This window comes from Theobroma cacao, chromosome 2 (assembly GCF_000208745.1).
Source record: "Theobroma cacao cultivar B97-61/B2 chromosome 2, Criollo_cocoa_genome_V2, whole genome shotgun sequence".
In the NCBI taxonomy this organism is placed as follows: Eukaryota; Viridiplantae; Streptophyta; class Magnoliopsida; order Malvales; family Malvaceae; genus Theobroma; species Theobroma cacao.
The window spans coordinates 18,963,007-18,981,113 of NC_030851.1; positions in this window are offsets into that span (position 1 = coordinate 18,963,007).

Genomic DNA, 18,107 nt, shown 5'->3' on the forward strand with positions numbered 1-18,107 from the left:
TGCTTGAGATAATGCTATCTGCTTGTTTTTATGATCCTTTATAAGTTTGATCCCTAGAACATAGCTAGCTTCTCCTAAATCCTTCATATTGAATTGTTGGTTCAGCCAACCTTTAACTGTTGATAACATTCCTATATCATTCCCAATGAGTAGAATGTCATCAACATAAAAGACCAGGGAAAAAACCTTTTTATCTTGTATCTTTGTATAGACACAAAGTTTATCAATCTTTTGTTAAAAACCATATGATTTAATAGCAGTATCAAATCTTATGTTTCAGAACCTAGTTGCTAGTTTAAGTCCATAAATGGACCCATGCAATTCTCAAACCTTATGCTTGTGGCCTTTTTTAATGAAACCTTTTGGTTGAGCCATATAAATGCTCTCTTCAAGATTTTCATTTAAAAATGCGGTCTTGACGTCCATTTGCCATATCTCATAATCAAGATGTGTAGCTATAGATAAGAGGATCTTGATGGATTTAAGCATAGCAACCGGGGAGAAAGTTTCCTCATAGTCAATCTCTTTTCTTTGGGTAAAACCCTTGGCCACTAGTCTAACCTTGAAGGTTTCCACCTTGCCATCACTTCCTCTTTTTTTCTCGTAAATCCATTTGCATTTTATGGGTTTTATCCTTTTATGTGGATTTACTAAAGTCCAGACCTTGTTGGAATCCATGGAGTTCAACTCAAATTTCATTGCGTTATGCCACCCTTTAGCATCTACATCGTTAATAGTTTCCTTTTATGTAATAGGGTCATATTCATGTTCATCTGAAAGTGCATCATGTTTTCTCCAAGACCCATGTATCTCTCTGGTTGTTTCACAACCATCCCACTATGTCAAGGCACCACTCTTTGATGCTCAAGTTGTGTTTCTATTTCAACCCTTGAATTAGATTGTGTGATGACATTTTCAGAATTAACTCTTAAATCTGAAAGATCTGACAATTTGTCTAAGACAATTTTACTTTTAGGTTTGTGATTTCTCACAAACTCTTTCTCCAAGAAAGTGGCATTCGCACTAACAAAAACTTTCTTATCATGAGGACTGTAGAAGTAATAACCTCTTGTTCCATTTGGATACCCTACAAGCAAGCACACCTTAGTCTTTGGTTCCATTTTTGTGGACTCAAGCTTTAAAACATGTGCAAGACACCCCCAAGTTTGTAGATGATGTAAAGATGATTTACACCCTATCCATAGCTCCCTCGATGTTTTAGGCAAAGCCTTACATGGAGCAAAATTGAGCAAGTACTCAATAGTTTGCATACAATATCCCCAAAACGAGATTAGAAGGTTAGTATTAGACATCATTGATCTAACCATTTCTAAAAAAGCCATATTTCTTTTTTCAGCTACACCATTATATTGAGGTGTTCTTAGGGCTGAAAAATTGGAAATTATCCCATTGACAATGAAATATTGTTGAATTTCATTTGACAAATACTCACTACCCTGATCTAATCGAAGTTGTTTCAATTGCTTGCCTAGTTGGTTTTCAACTTCAGTTTTGAATTCTTGAAACAGTTCAAAGAATTCACTTTTTCTGTGCATTAAATACATAGAGCCATGTTTCGAGTAGTCATCAATAAAAGTGATGAAATATTTATAACCTTTTCTAGCTTGTATGTTCACTGGTCCACACACATTTGTTTGTACCAATTCTAGAACGTTTGGCTTTTATTACTTTTTACCTTGAAGGGCCCGTTGGAAATTTTGGCTTTAATACAAGAATCACAGACTGGCAAAAGACCCTCAACCGTGTCTGGTAAAGTATCATTCTTTATAAGCCTATTGAGTCTATTTTGATTGATATGACATAAACGTAGATGCCAAAGATAATTTTGATTTATGCTAGATTCTTTAACTCTTTGAGTTTTAAATCATTTTGCTTTTCCATCATTTGCAGAATAAGTCGTAGGCTAAAGGAAATAAAGATTGTATCTTACAATTCCAGAACCAATAAAATCCTTATTCAAATAAATAGTGAATGTCTCAATAAAATAAACTGAATATCCAGACTTTATTAAACAAATGATAGAAATCAAATTTTCTATAAGTGTTTGGAATGTAATGAACATTGCTAAAGCTAAAACGAATGTGCCATTTGCAATCGTTATTCAAAACTGCCCTTTGCTCAGTTTTCTTCTTAGTCCAAACCTTTGTAAAGAATTACAAACATGGTTAGTGGCTTTAGAATCTACTATCCAAGTATCTGTAGAATCAACCACTAAACAAGCTTTTAACATATTTAGAAAACTCATATCTTGTTTAGTCTTTTGGATTTCTTCAAAGTAAACCTTGCAATTTTGCTTCCAATGTCCTTTCACAGCACAATGGAAACATTTCCTTTGGTGTTGTCTTTTGAAGTAGTCTTTTTCTTCAAAGGCTTTTTCTTTGCTCTCATTGAGCCCTTAACACTCTTTTTAGTTCTAGTTTTATTCTTTTTACCCTTAAGTTTAGGCTTAGAAGTGGAAACTATATGTGCTTCACTAAGAAAAAACATTTTAAAAAGGTTCAAAGTTTTCAAACCTTAGTCTAAGCTCAAAATCATTAAAGAGGACAATTGGATTTGTAGTATTTATCACTAGACTTCACTCTTTGTGCATCAACTTCATAAGAACCATCATTAATGTCTATAAAACTCACAAGGTTTAATGAATGGAAGTACTCACTCATGACTATCCACTTTGTCAGTATCAAAGTTAGGCTTAAAAGTTTTACCTTTATTTCCTACATTCTCAATAGGCACAACAAGTACATCATCATCATCATCTGGACAATCATCATCTCCTTCAATACATAATTGTTTTTTCCTCTTAATAGTCTATCAAATTTTTCCTAGCAATTTTCAATTCTTTATTTGCATTTGTATCTTCATTACTAACCCACTTCACATCCACCAACCTATCTTTATAATCTTCCCTTGAGTCACTTCCAACATAACTGCCGTAGCCATCACTTGCTTCACTTCATTAATGCCTTTATCCCCATTATCGTGATGTTTAATAGCATTCACATTAACTCCTTGCAAATAATTATCAAAATCCTCTGATGAAGGTGTAAAAGGTTGATAACTCTATTATATAGAGTTATTTTGTCACATTTTGGGTGCTTAAGTAGCTAAGTCATTGAGATTTTTAGTTTGAAATTAAGTAGTTTAGTTGTTTTTCTTAGTTAAGTTCAATGCATGATAAGTTGTTTAGTTTAAGTTATTTTAGTTTAATTTTATACTAAATTGCTTTAAATTATTCTAAGTTTAATTATTGTTGATCTATTTTATTGCTTTTGTAGGAAATTTGATGAAAAGACCTTCTTTGGTGATAATCCATGCAAGTATGGTGATAGTTTTGGTCATACATGCTGTGGTATGTTGAGTATAACTCCTACTATAGAAGTTCATTTGATGTGATTATTGAGCCATTGGAATGATAAGGGATAGGGATACAACTTTCATGCTTACCACTTCTCCTAGTTTAGATTAGATCGAGGTGAAAATTGCTTTGGAAAAGGTTGGACTGTTATAGTTTTTGCATAAAACAGCAAGAGAAAACGAAGGCCGCAGCCTTGGAGAAAAGTTGGCCACAAAGGCCTTGATGCCCAAACTGCCATACAAGGACTAGAGAAGAGAGCATTGTGGCACTGATGAAGGAAGGCAATGGTGTTTGGATGATGAATGCCACCATATTGTAGCCGAGAAGAGGACGCCGCGACACCCATGGAGGAAGGCCGTAACGTCGTGTCGTGATTTAATAATTTTGCATTTATGATGTTTTTAGTAGATATTATGAACTAATTTACTTTTTCTAGGATTATAATCTAACTCAACATGTAGTTTAAATATTTATTCTCTCTTTTGCTTATGATCAATGGAATATGAGTTGTTTATTATAATTCTATGTTTAATGTTTCTAATTGCTTGGTCACTAATTAGATTGATTTAGATATCTAAATACAACTTGACAAAGGGAGTTTAGATTAGGCCATAGGTGGAATAGTTTATGTTCAAATTCACTTAGTTGATTAGATGATTTGATTTGCATATAAGATAGACATAAACTTATGTGTCACATCTAGCCAAGATTAGAGCACAAACTTAATGAATCTTTCTTTAGTTGAATTTACATAGACATATAGTAAATTAACTGAGAGAGATATTTTTATAAGAACCTTGATAGAGACTTATAAATAAAGTGAGACTCTAGGTTAACAATTCTATCCATTGAAGTAAGTTTAGAGAGAGAAACAAGATTTAGATGAATTATTGAGAGATATTGTAATCCTAGGCTTTTATTAATAGCATTTTTCTTTGCAAAGTTTTGTTAATTAGCCTTTAGATTTGCTTTAGTTATTAGTTAGTTTTAGTTTTGCTTTTAATTCATCACTTTAATTCGGTTGTTGGAATAAAATTAGGTTGTGTTAATTTTTGTATTTAGCCAGGGTTGGTACAATTATTTGTGAGATTCAACAATTTACTTACTCTTATATAGCAGTTACGTGATAAATTCGACAACAAGTCTTTTTTGCCGTTGCTAGGGAATTTTTTTCTTACTTTTTGCTAATATTAATACTAAGCAATCCAAATCTTAATTCAAACTTTATTTTTCCTTATTTTCAAGTGCTTTTGGTCATTGTATACAAAGAGTGAGAAACTTGGAGATTGTTCTTTTTGATCTAGAAATCAAAAAGACTTTTCGAAGACTTCGTAGAGAAAATTCACAACCTTCAACTCATCGAAACAATGGCTGAACAACAAGGAGAGCAACAAATTCAAGGGCAACTAGTAGAAGAAAACAAGTCTTTGAGAGAATATGTTGTTCCTTTTGTGCAGGTCTTCACTCTAGCATTTGAAAACCTACAATACAAGCTAATAACTTTGAAATCAAGCTAACTATCATCTAGATGATTTAGGCTTCAGTGCAATTTGGAGGATTACCTAATGATGATCCGAATGCTCATATTATGAATTTTCTGGAGCTCTATGACACATTCAAGCACAATGGAGTCATTGATGATGCAATTAGACTAAGATTTTTTCCTTTTTCAATGAGGGATAAGGCAAAGAATTGGTTGAATTCACTTCCTACTAGCTCCATTACTACTTGGGATGATCAGGCTTAAAAGTTTTTAGCTAAGTTCTTTCCACCAGTCAAGACAACAAAAATGAGGAATGACATCACGTCATTCATGCAACTAGATTCAGGGTCGTTGTATGAGGCTTTGGGGAGGTACAAGAACTTACTCAAAGGATGTCTTTATCATGGGTTTCCTAAGTGGCTGCAAGTACAAACATTTTATAATGGGTTGATAGGTTTGATTAGAACCACCATTAGTGCTACGGCTAGAGGAGCACTCATGGAAAAATCTATTGATGAGTATATGACTTGTTGGAGGAGATGGCGTATAATAACTACCAATGGCCATCTAAGAGATCGGTACCTAGGAAAGTAGTTGGTATTTATGAGATGGATGTTATTAATGCCTTGACTACATAGGTAATTGCTTGAGCTAAGAAATTTGATACTCTAGGGGTTCATTCTGTTCAGAGCCTATAAATCACTTGCGATTTGTGTGGAGAAGTGCAATCTAGTAGTCACTACCTAGTTAATTTTGAATTAGTACAATTTGTTGGAAACCCCAATAGGTAGCAAAACAACTTGTATTCCAACACTTATAATCTTGGTTAAAGGAATCATCCTAATTTTTCTTGGTACAATAATCAAGGATCTTCATCAGCTCCAAATCTAAATGTTCCTCATAGATTTCCACCTCAAGCTAAAGCTTTTATGCTTGAGAAAAAGCCATACATGAAAGAGTTACTTATACAATTCATGGTGAAGAATGACGCCATCATTCAAAGTCAAGCAACATTGATTCGAAATCTTGAGACACAAGTGGATTAACTTGCTACTACCATCCAAAATAGGCTTCAAGGGACCTTACTTAGTGATATTGAAGCCAATCCTAGGATAGAAAGTAATGAGCATTACAATGCAATCACAGTCAAAAGTGGGAAAGAGGTAGAAGTTAGTAGTAGGCAATCAGATTCTCCACGTAAGCCTTTTGAGAAAGAAACAATGGTTGAAAATTCTGAGAAACAAGTTCAAGGTGAAAAAGCTCAATCAAATCCATCACAACCACCACTACCCTTCCTTCAACGTTTTCAGAAATAGAAACTTAACAAGCAATTATAGAGATTTCTTAAGGTATTCAAGAAGCTCCATATTAATATCCCTTTTGCTAAAGCTTTGGAACAAATGCTAAGCTATGTTAAGTTCTTGAGAGACATTTTGACTTAGAAGAGGAAATTGAAAGATTTCGAGATAGTTGTACTTATTAAGGAGTGCAGTGCTATCATCTAAAATAAGCTTCCACTAAATTTGAAAGACCCAAGGAGTTTTTCTATCCCTTGTAGTATTGGTAATGTTAAATTTTCTAAAGCTTTGTGTGATTTGGGTGCTAATGTTTCAATTATGCCTTTGTTTATTACTTGAAAACTTGGACCTAATGAGATACAACCTACTATAGTTTCTTTGCAATTAGTAGATAAAATAATCAAGTACCCTGTTTGAATTATTGAGGATGTTTTGGTTAAAGTTGGGAAGTTGTACATTTTGGTTGACTTTATTAAGCTTAAGATGGAAGAAGATGTTGAAATTCTTTTTATTTTAGGACGACCATTCTTGGCTATAGTTGGAGCAATTATAGATGTGAAGAATGTCAAAATAACTTTCAAAGTTGGAAAGGAGGTAATTGAGTTTATATATTCAATACAACTAAGTATCCTTCTTCTTTTGAAAGTTGCCATAGAGTGGATGTAGTTGATGAATTGGCTAAGAAGGTTTTTGACAAGAACTATCCAAAGAAACCCCCTGAAGTTCCTATGGGGAAATGTGAGAAGATTCCACCATCGTCAATTAATCTTGATTTTAAGGTTGGACAACAAGTGTTACTAGCTAAATCAGTCAAGCTCTTTCCATGGAAACAAAAATCAAAGTGGTCAGGTCTTTATAAGGTGATTAAGGTCTATTTTTATGGTGCAATAAACATTTGTAGTGAGGCTACTAGAATATTCAGAGTGAATGGGCAACATCTCTAGCATTATTCGGGAGTTGAATTGGATTGCCAAAGATCCTTAATCACTCTAGTAAATAATAATAAAAACCAGTGATAGTCAAGCTATTAATTATAAAGAAGCGCTTCTTGGGAGGAAACCTAAGCTTTTGAAACTCATATTTTCTTTTTTTAGTTGTTTTTATTTTATTTATTTATATTTCTACATTAATCTTTATTTAATTTCTTTTTGCAGTAAAAAAAAAGCCTCCTATAAGCATTATTGACTAAGATAAAAATGAAGACGAAAAGTAGAGTCTTTCCACATTCCACGGAAGTAAAGTCTTTCCACATTCTAAGGGAGTATTCTCTTTCCTTTCTTTATCTATTTTAGTAACATTGAGGACAATGTTAGTTTTAAGTTTTAGGGAATTTTAAGTTTTTAAGCTTGGGTTTAATTCTTTTGCATTTATGTTTTTAGATTTAAAGTTTAGTTAGTTTGTTTATCATTTAATTTTCTACATGTTTTAAGAACTTGAGCTAGAGTTAGTTGTGCCAATTTCTTTGATTTACCTATCTAATGATAAAGCCTAGTTATTTTGTTATCTTTTGCTCTTAGTAAAGGTGAATGTTGTTTGAGTGCTACATTAAATTCTTATGTTAAGTGTTATTGTTAGGATGAGATTTTCCATAATTTGAGCACCTTATCTTTTGCTTTGAATTATTGAGCACATCTAGAGAAGGTTTATATGAATGTGAATTTTTGAATTATGTCTTGAGTTCTAGAATTTGTTTGATTCTCTCTCGAGGCGAAATCTTAGACAATACTTTGTTAAGGAAATGATTTAGGCTGTCTTTGGACCTTTTGAGCCTTTCAAGCTTACCTTTGCATAAGTTTATTCTTAATATACCCCTTTGAGCTTAATTTTCCTTTTTTTTGTTAAACACATAATTAATTTTGCCTAACGTACAAATAAATTTCCAATTTTGCATCATTCATTCCTTAGTATGTTAATCATTTTAGGAAGTGTATTGAGCTAAAAGTTGAAAAAGGTAGAAAAGGTGGAGTTATTGAAAAAGTTCAAAAATTGTGTTAGCATTCACCCCATTACCTGCAGAAAGAAATATGTTTGGAGGTGTCAAAATGTTGATGAAAAAAAGAAGAAGAATAAAGTGTTTAATAAATGAAAAAGTTGGAAGAAAAGAAAAGAGCGTATATTTGGAATAAAGTTGAAGCTCTGTATAGAGCCTAGAATGATTATGTGCTTAGGATGATTTGAGCCACATTATATCCCATATCCTACCTTGACCCTAGCCATATATTACAAGCTAATTAACACCCTAAGGATTCTTGACTAAGTACGAGTCTACATTAGCGAAGAAAGAGATGAAAAGCAAACATATGGAACTTTAGTGTTAATTTGAATTTTGCATGTGCATAAACTTATCCAGACGGCATGATGTTCTTGGATAAAAGATTGCACACACACATGAGAATCCATTCGAGAATGAGCTTGTTAGTTGTGTTTTTCATTTATGTTATTTCCTTTTATTTTATGTTTTGCTCGAAGACTAGCAAAATCTTAAGTTTGGGGTTATGATAAATCTATTATATAGAGTTCTTTTGTCACATTTTGGGTGCTTAAAGAGCTAAGTCATTGAGATTTTAGGTTCGAAAATAAGTATTTTAGTTGTTTTTTTAGTTAAGTTCAATGCATGATGGGTAGTTTAGTCTACATTATTTTAATTTAATTTTATGTTAAATTTCTTTAAATTATTTTAAGTTTAGTTATTACTGATCTATTTTATTGCTTTTGTATGAATTTGATGAAAATACCTTATTTGGTGATAACTCATGCAAGTATGGTGATAGCTTTAGTCGTACATGCTGTGGTATTTTGAGCAAAACTCTTGTTATAGAAGTTCAATTGATGTAATTCTTGATCCATTGGAAAGATAAGCGATCGAAATACAACTTTGCCTATTTGAGATCAGATCAAGGTAAAAATTGCATTGGAAAAGGTTGAAGTGCTACAATTTCTACATAAGGTAACTTGAGAAAACGAAGGTTGTAGCCTTGGAGAGAAGGAGACCGTAATGCCCTTGATGCCTAAACTGCTTTACAAGGACCAGAGAAGAGAGTGATGTGGCACTAGTGAAGGAAGGCCATAGTGCCTAGAAGATGAATGCCACCATGTTGTAGTCGAGAGGAAGGTGCCGTAGTGCCCAAGGAAGAAGGATGAGGTGCCATGTTGTGATTTAAAAATTTTGCTTTTATGATTTTTTTGGAAATTAGGGTTTTTTAGAGGTAATTAAAAGGCCTTTTTCATAGGTTTCAAAGGAGGCATTCAAAGTAGTTTTTCTAGACAGAAAAAAAAGCTGTCAACACAAGCAAGAAAACAAGGGAAATAGAAGAAGATTGGAGATTCAAAAGCTTCAATTATTAGTTTTTCTCTACTGTTGTTCTTCTCTCACTTTCTTCTCTCAATTTTATTTGGATGATGTTTTTAGTAGATATTATGAGCTAATTTCTATTTCTAGGATTATGATTGAACTCAACATGTAGTTTGAATACTTATTCTCTTTTTTGCTTATGATCAAGGGAATATGAGTTGTTTATTCCAATTCTAAGTTTAATGCTTCTAATTGCTTGATCACTAATTAGATTTATTTGGATATCTAAATACAACTTGACGAAGGGAGTTTACATTAGGCGATGGATAGAATAGCATGTGCTCAAATTCACTTAGTTGATTAGGTGATTTGATTTGCATATAGGATAGACATATACCTATATGTTGCATGTAGCCAAGATTAGAGCACAAACTTAATTAATCTTTCTTTAGTTGAATTTGCTTAGACATATAGTAAATTAATTTAGAAAGATATTTTTATAAGAACCTAGACAGAGACTTATAATAAATTGGGACTTAAGGTTAGTAATTCTATCCATTGAAGTACGTTTAGAGAGAGAAACAAGATTCAAATGAAGTGTTGAGGGATATTGTAATCTTAGGCATTTATTAATTGGATTTTTCTCAGCAATGTTTTGTCTATTAGCTTTTGGATTTAATTTAGTTATTATTTAGTTTTAGTTTTGCTTTCAATTTATCACTTTAATTCGATTGTTTGAATAAATTAGGTTGTGTTAATTTTAGTATTTAGCAAGGGTTGGTAGAATTTTCTGTGGGATTTGACACTCTACTTGCTCTTATATTACTTGTTATGATGCGTACTCTTGCGTGATAAATTTGACAACAAAGGTGTACTAGGTCCATTTTTTTTTAGTACTAGTCACAACAACATCTTCATCAAGCTCATTTATATGTTCACTAACTTCAAATGGTTCAAGAAGTGCAATAGGTAAATTCATATCATTAACACAGTCCAGTTGTTCTACATAAATATAGTCCGCTTCCATAATTGATCAACCAATTATGCATCATAGCTATAATCACCTAACAACTTCAAGCTTGTGTTTAATGACTTCCCATTCTAAATAAAGTAAACTTTCTTTGCCTTCCCTAAATCATGACCTAAAGCCTTGATGGTAGATAGTAGCAAATTTGATCAAGATATCATTCCACTCTACTACTGACCCCATTAACTTATCTAACTTTTGGTCTTTTTACAAATTTCCCCTTATGTTGGTGTGAGACCCCAACCTCTATAGGCTTGTAACTAAGCATAGATGTAATAATACGAGCCAGGGGTAGTTTCGTCATTTTCTCTAATAAGCTCCTAAAAGAAAGTTTTATGATATTTTAAGGTCTACATAGGCATGAGACTGCATAAATGACGTGTAATGATGAAAACACGAAGAAAACTAGAAATGATAATAATTTTCATAACAGGGGCAAAATGGTCATTTTGCACCCGAGTCAAAACTTTTTAAAGTTTCGCAAACCTAAACATGTCTAGACCATTATGGACCTTGTCCCGGTGTCAAAGGAGTAAAAAGATTGCACAAAGGGTTGCATGAGAACAAGCTAACTAGTCTAGGCCATTTTCGTAATTTTAAGGGAATGGATAAGTTTGGCTATAAATACTTTCTTCCAGCAGCTTCTTCTCCCATTTTCTAGCAGCTTGTCTTCGTCTTCCTTCTTCCCTCTCACATTTCTTCAAAACCTCCATGGAAGCTTGATATGTAGCTTGCAAAATTTTCTTTCTCTAGCTCTAGTTTTCATACTTTTGAGCCCTTTTAACTAGAACCCTTGTATTCTTTCACTCTCTCACTTCAAAACCCTTGGTAAAGCTTATTTCCATACTTTCTCTCACTAGTTGGGGGTTTTAGAGAGAGAAAGAGAGAATTACCCCACTTATTTGGAAGCTATTGGAAAGGAATTCAACTACAAAGAAAACCAAGGGTGAGTGATGAACTAAGCTTGATTTTTAGCTGTGAATAATGGCTAGTAATTTAGATTAAGAGTTGTTTTATTGTTGAGTATGTTCATTATATTTTTAGTGATTAAGATAGTGATCATAGATAGCCATTTAATGTGGCAATTGAAAGCTAGCTAAGAGATAGCTTTTAGGGTTCATAGTGTGTGAATTGACCTATTGCTTATGCTAATGTGATCCTAGGTTTTAATGAAGTCCCATTCTTCCAATTGGATCATTAGGGGAATTAGAGTCATTTAAAGGCTCAACAAAATACCGGTGAGTGGACTGCTTATCAAAATTGTTTTGGGAATATGATTGTTTTGTACAAAGTGTTTGAATGATTTTATACAATTTTTTTAAAAAATGAATGCCTTGGGAACAAGCTCTTGAGAAATGGTTTATGTTATGATATGTGGTTATTATGGATTTTTATGTGGCTGCATTATGTTGATATACATATATGTTTGAATATAATGTTGTGTAATTATATTGACTTGGCTATGTGCGAGTAAAGAGTGCACATAAGCCGAGGATGACCCTGTTATGTGCTGTAAAGAGTGCGCATAACCCGATGATGACCCAGCCATGTGCGAGTAAGGAGTGTGCATGAGTTGGTGATGATGATGATGGGATGGTGTGTATGATGATGATGGGTATATACGTATACATATATACATATGTAAATATGTGTGTTATAGGAAATTAATGGATAATGGTTTATGGTTGTAATGCATGTGAAACTTGACATGTTAAACTTTGGGAAATTGTTATGTGTTTCATGTTGGTTTGGACATTTCAGCAAGGTGGTTTTTCCTTTGGAAGAAGGGCAAATTTTGCATTGGTGCCCTGTTTCTCGCTGTAACGAAAATCATTCTCGCTGTAGGGAGAAACCCTCAGGTTTTGGAGGGGTAGGTTGGCCGAAAACTCGCTGCAGCGAGGATGCACTTTTGCTGCAGTGAGAATGACATAGTAGCTTCTCGCTGCAGCGAGAAACTTTCTTTTTCTGGGTTACAATTTCACTGCAGCGAGAAACATTCTATTTCTAGGTCACAATTTCGCTGCAGTGAGATTGAATCTTGTTGTAGCGAAAAACCTTCTATTTTTGTCTCCTATCTTGTCCAATTACTGCCCTATTTTTCACTTTTTTGCTACTATATCGGAGCATGGACTTCCAACATTAAAGACTAAATGAGTTAAGTTTAAAATGAGGAGGTTTAGTGAGAAATCCTTGGCCAGTTGAGAAACCCCCGTTCGGCTAATAACTTAATCCCAACGTCGCTGCAATGAAAATTCATTCTCGCTGCAGCTACACTACAACGAGAATGCCTTTCCGCTGTAGTGAAGATTCGTTGTCGTATTTGACTTGCTTGTGTTTTATTAAAGCTTTCATTCTTCAAATGGTTCGTTATGTATGAGTTCATGATTTTCAAATGATTAATCATTTAAGGGCTTGATGAGGGGTTTTTAATAAGAACATAAACAAATTGCATTGTTTTGAAAAAGAATGCATCATGATTTCGTTAAAGATTCCTTATGGTATGCTTGTTCCCTTCCTTGTTCACTCATTGGGTTTATACTCACCGTTTTCAACTTCATGTTTTTAGATCACAAGGCAGCCGGTAACTAGGACAAGGTGTTCTTGTAGACTTATATCCATCTTTTGGTAGGTGTCTCGACATTTAGTAGCTGTACATTCGTCCGAGTCCCTCCGCTGGAAGTCAAGTCTTCTTTTTTAGATGTATAGACAAACTTGATGTAAATTATTGAGATACATGTTGTAGGCAATGTACTTGGTATGCCAGTATGGGTTGACATTGTTTAATATTACTTTGATCCTGAATTATGAAATGTGACTCAGTAGTTTATGATGGAATGATAAACATGTCAGATTGATAGGCTTGCTTGGGCTTAGTGGACTATGTCCATTGGGCCCATGCGCCGGTCATGGCCTGGAATTTGGGTCGTGACAGTTGGTACATTAGTTTGTATACTTGCCAAGTTATACTATATAAAATGAAATTATCACGACTTGATCTTCAGCCATGACTGGTGCGAGCACCCAATAGGTATAGCCCATTAAGTTTACACAAGCCTCACATATATAAACTTGTTCGAATAATGCCATCCATCAAGTGACATTCACACATAGACATGAGCCCATAAACTCCATGTGTGTGTGTGTGTAAACATTGTATATGCACAACATCCTCACAAATCATGTACAATTAACAACCTTATGGCTACATTGTCACTTTACTATGTACATAATACAAACAGAACAACCATAACTACACAACAAAATGACTCATGGTGTGGGTATGGCTACTGAATGCCATCAATAAACCTACCAAAAAGGGTGAGTGAGGATCTTACTCAAAATCTATGATCCAACTACATATGGATATGCAAACTAAAGCATGAATATGAAAACGATGAATATAAACTCATTGAGGGACATTAGAGGAAACAAGAAACATAAGGAAGAATTTGTATAAACTATGCACTTTTCTTTGAAACCATGAAAATCTTTATTTGAAACCAAATCCATGATGCATGTACCATGCCCAAATCAATTTCGACTATATTAGTTTTTTATTCCAAGGTAGTTGGGTATTTGAAATTAAAACAAGTTGAAAACTCTCACATTTTAAGAAAACAAACTACAAGTATCGTTACTTGTAACGCAAAATGCCATCTATACCTATTTTGTTTTGAAAGTATTGATACTTCCATTGGAGGTATTAATACTTTTGTTACAAGACCTTTTTGAAACAATTCTACAGAACAAGTATCGATACCTTATTCAAATGTATCAATATTTCATTGAAAATGTATAAATTATTCTGTAGTTTCACACTTGCAAATTTGTCACAACCATTCCTTTTCGAAAACCAAGTTTATTGACACCCTTTTTAATGCTCAAAGCTCAGATTTAACACCTTCTAACTAGAAATTCAGCTCAATATACAAATCATCACATCAACATTAAAACATGATGAGATTTCTTAAACTTTCACTTAAAGCACTCAATATCTAATGGAGCACACTTAAGAAGTACTAAGTTATTCTAATGGATCATGAATCCACGAGATAGTGTCATTTCCCCTTCACTATATTGGGAAATAATGGGGTGGCTAACCCTTAACATAAGCATGGTCCAGTGCATATAGCCATTGATCGTAAAACAAGACATGTGCTATCCTCCACCACACATGAATAGTACTATTTCCCCTTTTTTGCTAGATAGGGTCTTCATTGTGCATAATGTCTAGCAAAACAATTGTTAACACAAGTTCTTACTTAAAAGCTCCACCTAAAAGAATAACTTCTCATATGAGCCATTTAAACCATTCACATTGGTTTCCAAACTTGAAATCATAAGGCATGTAGTCTCGACTACCATGCCACATTCAACATAGCCATTCAAAGCTCTCAACATATCAAATTTCTTAAGTTCTCAACATTTGGAAATCCTTTACATAAATCATTCATACCATGCATTTGACAACATTAACATACCAAAATTCATTTAATAGACCATACTCATTATACATTTAGCAACATAAGCACATCATACATACAAAGGCTTGTTCTCATGCACAAATTTTGAAATGCTTAAGTAGAAATATATTTAACACATTTTCTTGCATTTCATCAAATTATTTGGTTGCAAGTCCACTCACTTGATGCCATCTCAACAATAATCAAACCAACAAACTAAGCTCCTTTAGCTATAGGACCTTGGAGTTCCAATGGAATTTAGAATTCAACCAATGCACCTACTCCATAAACAAACATAAATCCTTTACAATTCATAAACTCATTTTTACCGAACATCTTTCTGACACATATAGCTACATTCTCACCAAACCTTAGCTAGGCTTAGAGACTTCTACAGTAAATAAATTCACATTTCATGTTACTCACTTCAACCTTGTACTTACCTTGGTGAGCTAGCCCTAGGACACTCAATTCAAAAATCTTAGCACCTAAGAGAAAAATCACAATTCTCTTTGTGTGAAAAGTCAAATTCAAAAACTAATTGGTGAAATCTTTCGAAAGGCTAGAAACCTTACCTTAATTGGTTCAAACTTGAGCTTAAGCTACCCTTTGGCCTGGTTGAGAAAGGAATTGGGAGAGGGGAGGAAGAGTTTGACTCAAGTTTTGAGAAAGAATGAAGTGAGCATTCAGCTCGAGTCTCTTTTATTTTTTGTACTTTTCACCTCATGTATTAATATTTTTTAGACAAGTATCGATACTTTCCATGTGGCATGCTTTTCCCAAGGCATTCTTATCACTGAGTATCGATACTTTTCACACAAAATGCTTCCTAAGACATTTTGTCTTCTAAGTATCAATACTTCTTTTTGTAAATATCAATATTTTTCACACAAAATGCTACCCAAGGCATTTTGTCCTCTAAGTATCGATACCTGTTCTTAAGGTATCGATATTTTTGCAACAAAATGCTATTTTCTTGCCAAAACATATCGTTTTTGACTCTATCTTTCCTCCCTTATGCCATTAAACTTAAAACCTTTATAAAGTATGATTTTTCAGAAAAAAGTTTTCTATTAGTTTCAATTATGTGGGTTCTCCTAAGTTCACCGAGTAAGTTTATGATTTTATCCTTTTATAGAAATCAAAGGTTTCAGAGAAATATAAAAATAAATCATGTGCAACAGGTTGGCTAACCAAAAAAAAAGAGTAAAAAGTCAAAGGCAAAGAAAGCAATATAAAAGATTTAAAACAAATTCAATGAGTGCAACCGTTAAAAAGGAAAACATACTATCAAATATGAAAAAAAACTCAAAAAAAAAAAAAAATAAAGCAATATAAACTACAAACTATAAACAAAGTAATATGATTATTTCTGTATTGAATGAATACATATTATAGTTGTTTTAATATACATTATGAACCATTTTATAAATTTCATAATAGATTCCATTCAAAGGTTTTTTTTTCTCATCCTAGACCTTTTATTAAATGTCATATATGCTGGTAAGAAAAATTGTTCTATGTATGCATTGAATGCCTTTGCCACTTAGCCTTAATTAACCCATTTAAAGCACCAGGGTAGATGTATCACCATTTTTTTATTATGTTATTATATCAACATTGATTTCCTAATTCTAGACTTCTTCCATATAATTTTCTTTCCTATATCAGCATATGTAGTGTTCCTTGTCTAACCATGTTGTGCAATCTTAAACTGATCCATAGTAAACTAGAATGCATTTCACATTTGAATTTCTTAATGTAAAGGCATTGGGATTTGGCTTTGAACCAAAACAAATTTAAAACATAACTTAATCAAAGCCACAAATTTGGTGTTAACCTAGTCTTGGTAATAATTTATGCATGAAGCTTCTTGTTTTTCTTTGTTATTCTATCACATCCAATTTTCTGAAGGGATAATGACTGACGCATGGACCTGAATGGGTATAGCCCACTAGGCCCAAGCAAGCCTCTTTAACTTCGTTCATACTCATTAAGATTCTTTAAGCAATCATTATCATAAATATGGTAATCATTATACCAATCAAATGCATTCATCCACAGGCAACTATACACAGTTATAGAACTTCTCAATGTAAACAATGTAAGTGCATCCATCCATTATAAAGTAAAAGTCAAAACTCATGCATCATGTCATAAGATCGTTCATCTACACCTTTAGGTGTCCATGTAGGCTCTCATGCGATTATGTAACTTTTATCTGAAACATTTCATAAAAATAAATATCATCCCTTGACAACATCATTATCAGCATGTTCATACACACTTAACATAAGGTAAAGATTGACTCATTAGTGGAACATGACTGACTCTTTAAGCATCAAGTAAGTTGCTAAACACCTACCAAAGAAAGAAGAACGAATCACGTGACTGTGACTTGGGTGGCTGAGAGCTATTATCGATCTGTAACAAAATAGGGGAAACTAACGAGTGAGTCACAAAGACTCTGTGAGTGAATACGGGAAGGGACAAACCAAGGGGAGTGTTTTTGCACAAAATACATCGTTAATGTAGACATGAATCTTGAAATAAATAAACTTCATTTTTCATATTTCTCATAAAATAGAGTTGCTGTAAACCAGTCACAATTTCATAGTGAAATCGACAACTTTATAAACATGTAATTCCTTAAATAAACTGAACATTTATGCAAAAACCTTTAGGAAAACAAGGAAGCTATACCTTACCTATGGTAAGGAATCCTCCATAAGGGAAACGATACTTAACAATAAAAACCCAAGCTACGGGTAATTCACTCCAATTTTTTCATAAATCATATGAGTTGCTCATGTGTTCAAGATTTTCCAATAAAATTCAATCATAACCTTTTGTGATTATGTATTGATCCATATAGCTTAAGTAAGCATTTTTCCATCTATATAACTCAAATGATTAATTTCAATACATAAAACTTAAGTGGCCATTCTCTCCATATAATCCATAAATTCAACCAATGCATTAAGACTTTTTCTATCTACTAATCTATCTTGACTATCTTATAGCTTAAAGTTTAATCCACAACTCAATTAAACATTTCAAGCATAAGAAACAATCATAAGAAACATCACAATACAAGAGTAGCATGCAATAATCATGAATGCAAGGATGCCTACTAGGTCTTGGCCCACGTTTGAGCGTCACACATCT